This window comes from Convolutriloba macropyga, chromosome 13, assembly GCF_964194025.1.
Source record: "Convolutriloba macropyga chromosome 13, txConMacr16.3, whole genome shotgun sequence".
NCBI lineage: Eukaryota > Metazoa > Xenacoelomorpha > Acoela > Convolutidae > Convolutriloba > Convolutriloba macropyga.
Genome location: NC_134480.1, coordinates 3,090,090 through 3,101,454, shown reverse-complemented (window position 1 = coordinate 3,101,454; position 11,365 = coordinate 3,090,090). Strand labels below are relative to the sequence as shown.

The following is an 11,365-nucleotide window of genomic DNA, read 5'->3' as shown; positions in this document are numbered from 1 at the left end:
CTTTCATAACTTTTTCAATTCTATAAGCAAACCACGAATAACTGTATTCAACCACGTATTAAGGCAAAAGCACATCTAAATGGCCCGGCAAATCTAGCTATATTTGCTGGCAGCTATTTTGTTTGAGCTCAGATTGGTCACCGATACAATTTCGAAACATAGAAATATTAAGCCTAAAAGGAGCGCAATCGATTTAGTATATTAGTAGGCTCAACGAAAATTATGTTAAACGAACTTTTTCTGAGCTTTCTACGTATGAAAGAACGGATATAAGGCTTATATGGTTGACATATACGTAATGGTTAAGAAATATGACGTCATAAACTTTCTCGCTGGATAGATTGTTCATTTTGCTATTTACTCAGTAACATCCTCCGGCCCGGGAAAAAATGTTGGGAGGATCGGTACAAGCTTAACGAGTGGGCGGACGAGCGATCCGGATGACGTGCGTAAGACGGCGGAGCGGGCGACGCTCTCGGAGCCGTACCGAAGTTCTTCAATCCGGGCAGTTGGATAGTAACCCCTAGGGTTGCTTTCTTCAACGATCCAAACTAAATCACCGACCTTTAGGTGCTGCTCGACAGGCGTCTGCCACTTGGATCTACGGTTCAGCGCAGATACATACTCCTTAAGCCAACGTGCCCAAATTGCATCGGCATGGGACTGTGCACGGGCGTACCGCTTACGATTATCGAACTCGTCGACGCCAACGATAGACGGAATTCTGGTTGCTTGGTTACCGAGTAGAAAATGGTTAGGTTTTATTGCGCCTAGTTCGGACTGGTCAGCGCTTACAGGCGTTAAGGGACGTGAGTTTAGTGCGTATTCGACCAGACAGTGCGTGTACAGTACTCTTTTGAAACTACAAACTAACCTCTCCCAGATGCCACCTTGGTGTGGCGCACTGGGTGGATTGAACCTCCACTTAATGCCCTTATGTGCAAGTTCGGCGGCAATGTTAAGCGTATTCCTTTTTTCTATACATTCACGGAGCTCTTTCTTCTCTCCAATGAAGTTCGTACCATTATCCGACCAAATCATAGCAGGAGAACCCCGACGGGAGACGAAACGCTCCACTCCCATTACACACGAACTGGTGTCCATGGACGTGACGACTTCAACATGGACAGCACGAGTATAGAGACAAGTGAAGAGAAATCCTCATCTCTTCTCGGTAGTCCGACGAACTGTGACGTAGAATTGGACAAAGTAATCAACCCCGGTGTTGGTAAAGGGAGGAGACTGGTATGCGAGTCTCTCCTTTGGGAGGTCTGCCATGATAGGTTGAATGGTTGCTGCGCGGAACTTTCTACAAAAGACGCAATTTGATTTGATTGAACGCAGTGTGGAACGTAGTTTTAGGATGGCATAACGTTCCTGTACCTTTGACCCTAAGTAATCGATGCCCTGATGACAGTTCTTCAAATGAGTATGCCGCAGAGACAGTTTAACAAAAGTATGACGCGCATTCAGCACGATAAGATGCTTAGTGTCAAATTTATTTTCCCCTAGCTGTCGAAGTCGACCAGAACAACGGATGAGACCATGAGGCCCAATAAACGGAGTAAACTGAGCAATGCGGCTGCTCTTCTTAATGGATTTGTTGTCAAGAAGATCCTTTCTTTCAGTATTAAAGGACTCTCCCTGAACCAATTACTGGAGATGACGCTCGGCTTCGTCAAGCTCAACAGGGTCGGCTATGCTGCCGTCTACGGTACGGTAACTTTCATGAGATGGTAAAAGACGGAGCACATATGCGGTGACACGAAGTAATTTTTGATAAGAATTGAACTTATCAAACGGGATCAGATTAAAGCTTTGTTCCTTTGGGGAATTGGTTACAGATGCGGTTAAAGATGAGATGGAGTCATCATCTTGTTCCTTGGTTACAACGCCGAGCTTGATGTTATCAACGACGTCAGTATTTGGTACAAAAGGGAATTGCTTAGTTCTCAAGAAGTCAGGACCCTCAGCCAGCTACTTGATTGCATAACTACAGCGGAAATACAACAAGTGCCAGCATCTGCCGGATTATCACAAGTGGCGAATTGGTTTAATTGGTCAACGCTGGTATTCTCCAGGATTTCACTAACACGATTTGCAATGAAGATGGGGTGTTTGTTTGTTGAGTTTATCCACTGCAAGACAATGGTACTATCTGTCCACATAAAGACTTTGTCCACAGTAACCGTTAATGCTCGACAGATTTCCCTTTTTAAACGGGCAGCGAGGAGAGCGGCTTGTAATTCCAACTTAGGAACTAACATTACCTTCATAGGTGCAACACGGGCCTTGCCCAAGACAAACGCCAGCTCTGTTATAATCTCCCCGGAGGTGCAAGTTACTTGAGCCCTAAGAAATCCTACTGCACTGAATACGTCTTGCGAGCTATCACCAAACATGTTCAAGATGTTGGGATGGTCCTGAGAAGTAACTTCTCGGTATAGTGATCTCAGCTAACCGCGGCAGTTCAACACACCAGGCGAGGAATCTGTCAACTGTGTCTTTAGGTAACTCGTCATCCCAACTTTGTCCATTGACACGCCAAATGTCTTTCAAGATTAACCGAGCACCAACAGTGAACGGTGCGACAAGACCAATTGGGTCGTAGACCTTTGACACAAGACTTAAGACCAAGCGCTCTGTTAAACTTTTTGTGATGGTGCTGTTAGTACCCCTACTCACAACCAGAGTATCGTTGTTGTGGTCCCACTTAAGTCCAAGCACGTGCATTGATTCCTCCTTGGATGAAACGATGACCTTCGGTTCAGTGGATTGAGCAGACCCATCAATTCGGTCAGCCAGATCTGGTACATTGCTTACAAACTTAGTAAGCTTGAACCCACCTAGATGGAGAAGATGTACCAATTCCTTCGACCTAATGAGGGCCCTCTCGAGGGATTCCACTGAGTCTAAGTAATCGTCCATAGAGAAGTTCTCAAGGACGGCTTTTGCAGCTTCTGGGCACTCCTTAGCTTTATCACTTGCCGTGGGTTGAAGTGCGTAGTTGGCGCAGGTGGGCGAATCTTTTGCCCCAAAGATGTGCAGTGTATACTGGTGTACCACAACATTTGATGTGGGGTCCTCCCCCACAAAAAGCGCAATGATGGCTGATCACATGGTAACACTCCAACCTGAAGGAACATTCCCTCGATGTCGGCGGATACGGCAAATGGATGTTGTCTGAACCGTAGGAGTACATAGATTAGGTTTTGAAGTAAGTCAGGTCCGGTGAGTAATGACTTATTAAGAGATGCGCCATGGAATTTAGCTGCTCCGTTTAGTACCCTACGGACCTTGCCCGGCTTGTTCGGGTTAAAAACCGGATGGTGTGGTAGATACCACTCTCGTTCCGAGCGACTTTTCACCTAATGAGCATCTTTGACCCTTACTACGTGGCCTTTGTCTAAGTCCTCTTTGATGGTATTCGAGTACTTTTCCCTTAAAGTCTGGTCTTTGGCAAGCCGCTTTTCCAAAGATTTTAATTCAACAAGCGCTGAGAAATAATTGTTGGGCAGTTCGATGTTATCTTCAGCCCATAGCATTCCAACATTGTACCTTTTAACATTATGCACGGTGGTGTTTTCAAGAATTTCATGCGCACGTGCATCCGAGGAGGATCGTGGGTCTACTTGTTTAAGTGCGCCGTACGACTCCATGTCGTACCAAGATTTTACCTAACTAGCGAGTTCAAAATACTGCTCCATATTTGCTTTAAAACAGGTCGAGATTAAACCTGAAGACGACGGTAGAGGGCCGCTTAGAACCCAACCTATGGGTAAGCGAATAGGGAAGGGCGGGCACTTCTCGTCGGCTTCGAAGTACTCTAACGGGCGGATGGCATGATACACATCCTGTCCAATTATCATCTCAATGTTTCCATAGCAATATGTAACTGGGTCTAGAACTGCTAGGTGCGGGTATGTTTCCTGAAGTGCTTTAATGTTGATGATATCGGCGCCTACATTCAAATCTTCCTTTACGTAAGGGCTTACTTTAAATGGTTCAAATGCTTGGTTGTCGCGTGGTGTTACAACTAGTTTAACTAAATTAGTGTCTACAACCTCCTCGGTATTTATACCCTTGACTGTTAGTTTCAATTATGTACCGTGCAAACCAAGTCTATTTGCGAGATCATTGGACACCCAAGAGTTACTGCAAGCGGTATCGCACAAAACTAAAGCCGTGGTATCTTTACTTGAAGAGCTCTTCAACTGTAATTCAGTCACCTGAAGGAGGCCTTTCACATTACTCACGGATGACAAAGTAGTGGTATTACTCGATGATTGGACACTAAGAAGTTTACTTTGATTTGCGCCAGCATTAGAATTACTACTGTTGTTTGAAGGGGATATTGATGGATAAACCCTCTCAGCTCCATGAAGAAGTGTGTTATGGGAGCTGTTGCAACCGTTCTTCCTGCATTTTCTAGGATTTGGACATTGCCTGAACATATGCTTTTCTCTCAAACATGAGAAACAGTTTTGCTTCCACCCCTACCTTTGCTCGCTGAGTGGGAGACTTTTCTTTAAATACCCTACACTCCCAGATGCGGTGGTTACCTTTACACACAATGCAGCAAGGGGTTGGAGGCGTTGCCGATGTTGAGGCTGGCCTCTGAGTGCCCTTAGATTGCGTATTAGCAGCAACAGTTCTTGAGGCTACTTTGGTCTTTACAACTGAGTTGGTGTTATCCTCAGTTCTTGCTTTCGATGATGTTTTTTTCATTAAATCGTGTGCCTCCGCCTTCTCCTTCAACCAATCGTTGAAGTCAAGGAGTGTGGGCTTAACCCAATGTTTCTTCACTGTGAAGAGTGACCAAGACTCTTTTAGATTGGGAGATTGAGAGACTCTTTTGCACAGCCGTGTTGAGAAGTGAGGCGCTCTTAAGGTGTGCGTCATATGAAAGTGATTTGAAGACCCCAACAAGACTTGAAATTGTTGCAGAATAGCTTATGATGTTATCACTATTTTGCATCTTTAGTGGTGAAAAAGAGCTGAGTTTTTCTAAGTGTGCACTGACTACTGCCTGGGGTTGGCCAAATTTACGTTTGAGTGTCTTAAGTGCGTCCTTATACATTACACCACAGTATGCGAACTCAGCGATGGCGGTTTTAGCTTTTCCGGTTACAACAGTTTGTATGTATGTTAACTTGACATCATCAGTCAAAGACTGTGCGTCTATTGCGCTTTTAAATTGTCCGAACCATTCGTGCCACTGCAGGGGATCACCATTGTACTGTGACAACTTCCACACGGGCAGTGGATCGCTCTTTTTAATAGTAATTGCTTCCGCCAACTGCTTTATGAAATCCTCAGAGTCCAAAGAAGGAGCCGAAGGTGTGGGATGCGGCGGGCCACCCCAACACAACGGGTTCGGAACGGTAGCTCCATACGTGGCGGATTGATCGGAGTGACAAAGGTGGGGGCGGTACCTGTGGAAGAACTAAATGGATTCGCTTGCATGGGCATGAAGTCTGATGTTACATAATTTTGAGCGACTGCTGCTGCTTGTATATGAGAGGAGCGGAGCGATGTAGTGATACGAGGGTTGATTAACGGGGCCGGTTGTAGGGTGTATAAGTTTGCATATGTACGAACAAGTGGTACTGCATTCGATGGGACTGCTGCTGGAAAACGCCAGTTATTTGGATCCGGAGGAGCTGGAGGTGCGTGGGTTATAGGGACAAAATTTTGGGGCTGAAAACTCTTTTGTGGGGTGCTGGATGAATTAATTGTGGTACAAAAACGTTTGCGGAGGAAATGAATGGTGCGGGCGGAGAATGATGTAAAAGATTGACATTATTCGCCACGGGGTTAGTGGCGTGTAGTGGGAGCGCTTGTGGTGGCGAAGGAGGAAAGCGGAATGCTGGTGGGATTAACGGGAAATGCGGTGGTGCGGGGTTTAGAACTGGGGATGGGGGGCTGGTACATTTGTGTGTGCATGTTGCGGATTAAGTGCTAGCGGAGCATTAACGAATGTATTTAAAGGTGGTGAATGCGGAGGGCTGACTAAATTCAACTGTCCCGGCATGCTCGACCTGCAGGGGTATTTATGATCTAACTGTAAACCATCGAAAGGCATTGTTGCTTGAGACAGATGTCGGGCTGTGTTTGGGGCGTTTAGTTGAGTTGGCATACCAAAGTTTACTGGGGGTGATGGAGGTGTATATTGAGGCTGTTGCTGCTCTTGCATGATGTTGTTTGCAACATGTGCATCATTGGTTACATTGGTTCTACTACTTGGTTCTTGCGGCTCATGGACAGGGAGGTTGATGTTGGCCTCAACTTGACCATGTGTGTTGAAATTGGAGTGTGAGTTTGGAAGTTGAGTTGAAGAAGGTCGTTGGACAATTGCTTGGTTGGATTGGGCGATGGAACCAGAAAAGTGCAAACTCGGCTCGTTCCCGGCCGGTGACGAATTAACCCAATCTTGAACAAGTTTCTTGCTCTTGACAGAGCTTCTTTCCATAAAGAGCCCACTCATTTTGCCTGTACCAGACCCGTCTACTGATGATCAACTTAATTGTCATCCATTCAATTTCCTCAAGGGCTGCAGCAGCTACTTCCTTGCGATGATCCTCCTCAAGGTGCTCAATTTCCAATTCCCGCAATTTTGTTTGTTTTTCAATTTCAAGACGCTGTCTAGCGATGCGAAGCTTTGCCTCATGTTGTTTCTCAAGTTCCTCCTTTTTGAGTCTTGATATTTCTAAGTCTCGTTGACGCTGACTTGGTCTTTTTGAGGAAGTCATATGTGAACCTGATCTTGAATGATGAGAGGTATACAGCTCTGCTCTTTCTTTGTCATGGACCGAATTGATATACCCTCGAGCAGCAGCAATGAACTCATCGGTTTTCTTTGTTACAGTCGCTAACCATTTTTCAAGGTTCTTACAGGCAGCATCTGGATCTTCAGTTTTTTGTGCCAGATCAAAGAGCTCTTCATTCTTATCAATTAATCTAGTAAAAGCATCTTTGCACTTCACAATCAGACGTTCGATCTTAATTTTCCTGTCTTGCTTATCAATAGCATTGTTATTTTCACCATAGATGTTATTAAGTTCAGCCTCTAATTTTGCCCTCGCACTATAAAGTTTGTTAAATTTGTCCTGCAAAGTTGCCATGATCTTAAGAAAAACAGGAACCACAAGTTTAATTTGGTACTATTATAAAGTACACACACACATGCAACAACACAACACAAATGGGTTATACCGAACCCTAGTGTGACGGTTTGCCTTAGCAAACCGCCAAAGAGCAAAGATGTTCGTCGAGTACAATAGTACCCGGCGAAAGAAAGAAAGAACGGTGCGCAGGAAGCGCGAAAAGGGACAGAACGGGAGACGGGACGGTCTGGAAGGCACGCAGAACGCACGACGCAACGTGAAACCGGACGGACAAACGGGAGCGTCGGGCGAAAAGCGCGCGACGAAGCGGGAAAATGGCACGGGCGGGGCGAAAACGTCGGGCGGATGGCGCGCGACGAAACGGGAAAACGGCACGGGCGGGTCGGAAACGTCGGGCGGATGGCACGCGACGAAACGGGAAGCCGGGATAGCACGGGAGGGAGACGGTAAACCACAAGCGAGGAGGCTTGAAGATCAATGCTAGCAGACCACAGCAACAAACTCAACCAAACAAACTAGCCGTAACTCCAGAATAAACGTAAGTCACACCCTAGCAAACCACCATACCCAGACAACAAAAGTGCATAATACCAAAATTATTAAAGCTACAACAACTTGCTAGCAAACAAGTGTGGTGAAAGTCACGAAACAAACCAGCCGTAACTCCAGAATGAACTTAAGTCACACCCTAGCAAGCAACGAGACTAAACAACAAACCAGCATACTAGCAGAAAGAAAGTTTACTACAGCAAAACTCAACATACTACATCATACAACGAATAAACAGGGGATGGAAAAAAACAAGGTGACACGGAAACAACAAGGACGGAAACGGAAAAATGAAACCAAATAGCCTGCGGAAAACGGACGGTAGCGAATAACTCAAAGAATGGGGAGAGCAATACGTTTAGTAAAGCGCTATTGGAAGGTATCAACCACAAACTAGCCGGTAACTCGTGAGTAAACTAAGTCACACCGCCAGTCAGCGGGTAGACCCCCACAACAACGCAAGACTAAGAGACATTTAGGTTATCAAAGGCTTGAGTAAGTTCCGCCTCCTCGTGCTCATGACGGGTGCGAAGCGTTTTACGACGGCGCTTTGAAAGTTTTTTCGGTCGGGAGCGTGTTATCAAGGACCGGAGGTTGTTCTTATGGGCTAACACTATAGTGAGTGTTTTCAGCTCAAGCGCAGGCCTTTGGTGTAACGCTATGTACTCTTTAAGTAAACTAAGATCTTTCTGTTTACGTCTAGACACAATGTCTTTCACTAAATGGATGGTAACTAGAGTACTACGCTTGAGCTGATTGTAAATATCAGGAGTTCCCTCTCTGGGGCAATACACTATAGCTTCTATGCGCTCCTGATACTTTTCAAGCACTTCAATAAGCTGCGAAGGTGTTAAAAGCTTATTGTTGTTACTGCGATGACGGGACAATGAATTGTTCACCACATCATGCCAAATAACTAGCCTCTTTTTATCACGGAAGAAGAGACTCAATTGAAATTGCGCGGTTTTTCGGACTTTCAAAGCGTTAGGATTAAAAGTCAGACCCGGTAATGCGTAAATTTCTTTTTTTATAAAGGTCTTGTAACGCTTGAGGCAAGGTTTTTATGGCGTGATGCAGTGAACTTGCAACTAATATGAAAACCATATAATGTTCTTGACAACATAATTGATTTGACCTTTGCTCAAACTCCGAACCTTGGTGTTAATTGCACAATTTTCACGAGTTACCAAGAATCAGCGCTTATTTGAAAAAAAAATCAGTTATCTGATTCTTTTTTTTCAAAATTTGAAAATTTTGACCAAACTCTTAATTCTAGCCTTTTTTATACAAATGTCCGATTCGCCATCTATCAATGCTTTATTTAAGTTTTTTTTGAAAATTTTATCAAGTTTGGTCATTTTTTGCAAACTTTTTTTTGCTTTGCTGAGTTTATTTCGTATAAGACTTTACTCGTTCCAATTACTAGTATTTAGCCCGATATGGTCAATTCCAAAATTTTGGCCAAAAATTTTCAAATTCGATGTTTTTCAACAAAAAGGCGTATGGGGTGGGTTATCGGGATATTAAAAAAAATCAGATTATAGGAAATGAAACCAAAAATATAAGAGAGGTCACTAGATTTGCCGGCTGTATAATAAAAAAGTTCGTCAAGAAAACAGTAATGGTTTTCTGTTCGGATGAGTCTTACAGTTTTTTGCATGAGTTGAAAACGGATGTTGTTGCTTCTTTCTTCGCCACTTCTGGTCTGCTGAGTTGTAGCTTGTGGTAGATTCCACAAGACAGTTGTACCCTGTCGGTAGATCATACTTGAATGAGTGTAGTCTTCTAGCCAGCCAATACAAACTTGTCAGAGCTGTTGATCTGATCGGAAACCCACCGGGAGATCTCTCACTTGGTTGTTTTTTTTTCCAGAACTCGACGACACTTTCAAGTTGGGATTGACGTCAGTGACCTTTGGCGATCTGTGCTTTCTTGGAATAATAAAGCAGGGCAAATTCGAAGAAATTGGGCAATTGTTGGGGATTCCTCAAGTGTTTCTGTTATGTTTGCTGTACACGTCGATAAACCACGTGCTATTTTCCGGAGGATTCATTTACAGCATATATTTTAATGGCTGAATGGGAGTGACAACAGTGCGACTTTACCCTGTATAATGGCGATTATTTTCGGTTTGCAGTATGACATTCTCTCATCCTTGAAATCAAAGGACTCTTTAATAACATTATCATAACAATTGCGAGGCGGCACCAGAATAAAGCTGACAAAAAGCAGTCTTTTGTAACTTTTTCAATTCTATAAGCAAACCACGAATAACTGTATTCAACCACGTATTAAGGCAAAAACACATCTAAATGGCCCGGCAAATCTAGCTATATTTGCTGGCAGCTATTTTGTTTGAGCTCAGATTGGTCACCGATACAATTTCGAAACATAGAAATATTAAGCCTAAAAGGAGCGCAATCGATTTAGTATATAGTAGGCTCAACGAAAATTATGTTAAACGAACTTTTTCTGAGCTTTCTACGTATGAAAGAACGGATATAAGGCTTATATGGTTGACATATACGTAATGGTTAAGAAATATGACGTCATAAACTTTCTCGCTGGATAGATTGTTCATTTTGCTATTTACTCAGTAACAATTATATAAAATTACTATAAAAATTATCTTAGAGCGTATTGTAAAAATTTTACAAGTCTAGACTGTATTGTATCCATTCTTTTAAGAAGAATAACCACCAACATACAAAATTCGAAAAATTGTAAAAGGGCGAATAACTGAAAAGTAGGATTCTATTGAGTTATTTTGTTCAATTGCATAATCAATTTTTTTCGAGTAAATATTTTTAACCTTTACAGTCGCTAAATTTAGAGAAACGGCTTGATAGCGATAAAAACAAATTTTTGTTGCCTATGAGCTTGAATTTGAAGGCACAGTTATTGTCATTAATTAAGAGCAGAACATTCGTCTGAGAAAACTTCTAGTGGACTGTTTTTACCTTGTAAATCTGGGAACCTCAATTTTTCGTTGATTAGACTTCATTTCAGTTCATAAAAATTTGTTTTCAATTAATGATTGTTGCGGATTCCGTTGTTGGCAAGAAGTCTTGAATATTGCTGCATGATAGTACCATTCAAATGTTTTATCAAATACCGCCATTTTTCCATTTTTTGGAAAGGTATCTGAAGTTTGTTGCATTTTGTTTGCAGCTGCTCGTTCAAATAACTTTTTGATCAGCGGCTGCCTTTCACACATAGAAGTGCCTAAATTGTAAAATGCAATGATCGAACTTTCCTTTATGATAAAGTTTTTGTAGGTTTTAGTTAAAAGTCTGTAACAGTGAAAACAAAGAAACATAACGCATCGAACCTTTAGATCAAAAGTTAGTTGAGCAATCAAGATGATAGTTTGTTTTCTGCTTCACTGAACAATTAGGCTATGTTTCCTTTTTACTCATTGACGATGATGCGCGTCTCTATCCAATAATTTTTTCAAATTCTCTTCAGATAGGTTTTTAGATGCCGGAATTGTGCCTTGATTTTTTTTATTGCAGAGAAACATATGTGTGCGAAAATTTTGAATAAGATTAGAGTTGAGTGGAATGAAACTTTTGTTCATGTCAATGTTGGTATATCATTACGACAGATATTCTTGTGTTATCTTGTTCTGTTTGCAATGACAAATTTATACGCAATTTCGCATTAATTAAGAAAATAAATCAGTAGTT

At 42.8% G+C, this 11,365-nt stretch overlaps 1 protein-coding gene across 10 annotated transcripts in view; it reads left to right on the top strand.

Annotated features, from left to right (window-relative positions):
* LOC142351842 (uncharacterized) overlaps nt 1-11,365 on the top strand; it is a 213,226-nt gene that overhangs the window by 171,625 nt on the left and 30,236 nt on the right. The gene's annotated exons all lie outside the window — the stretch shown is intronic.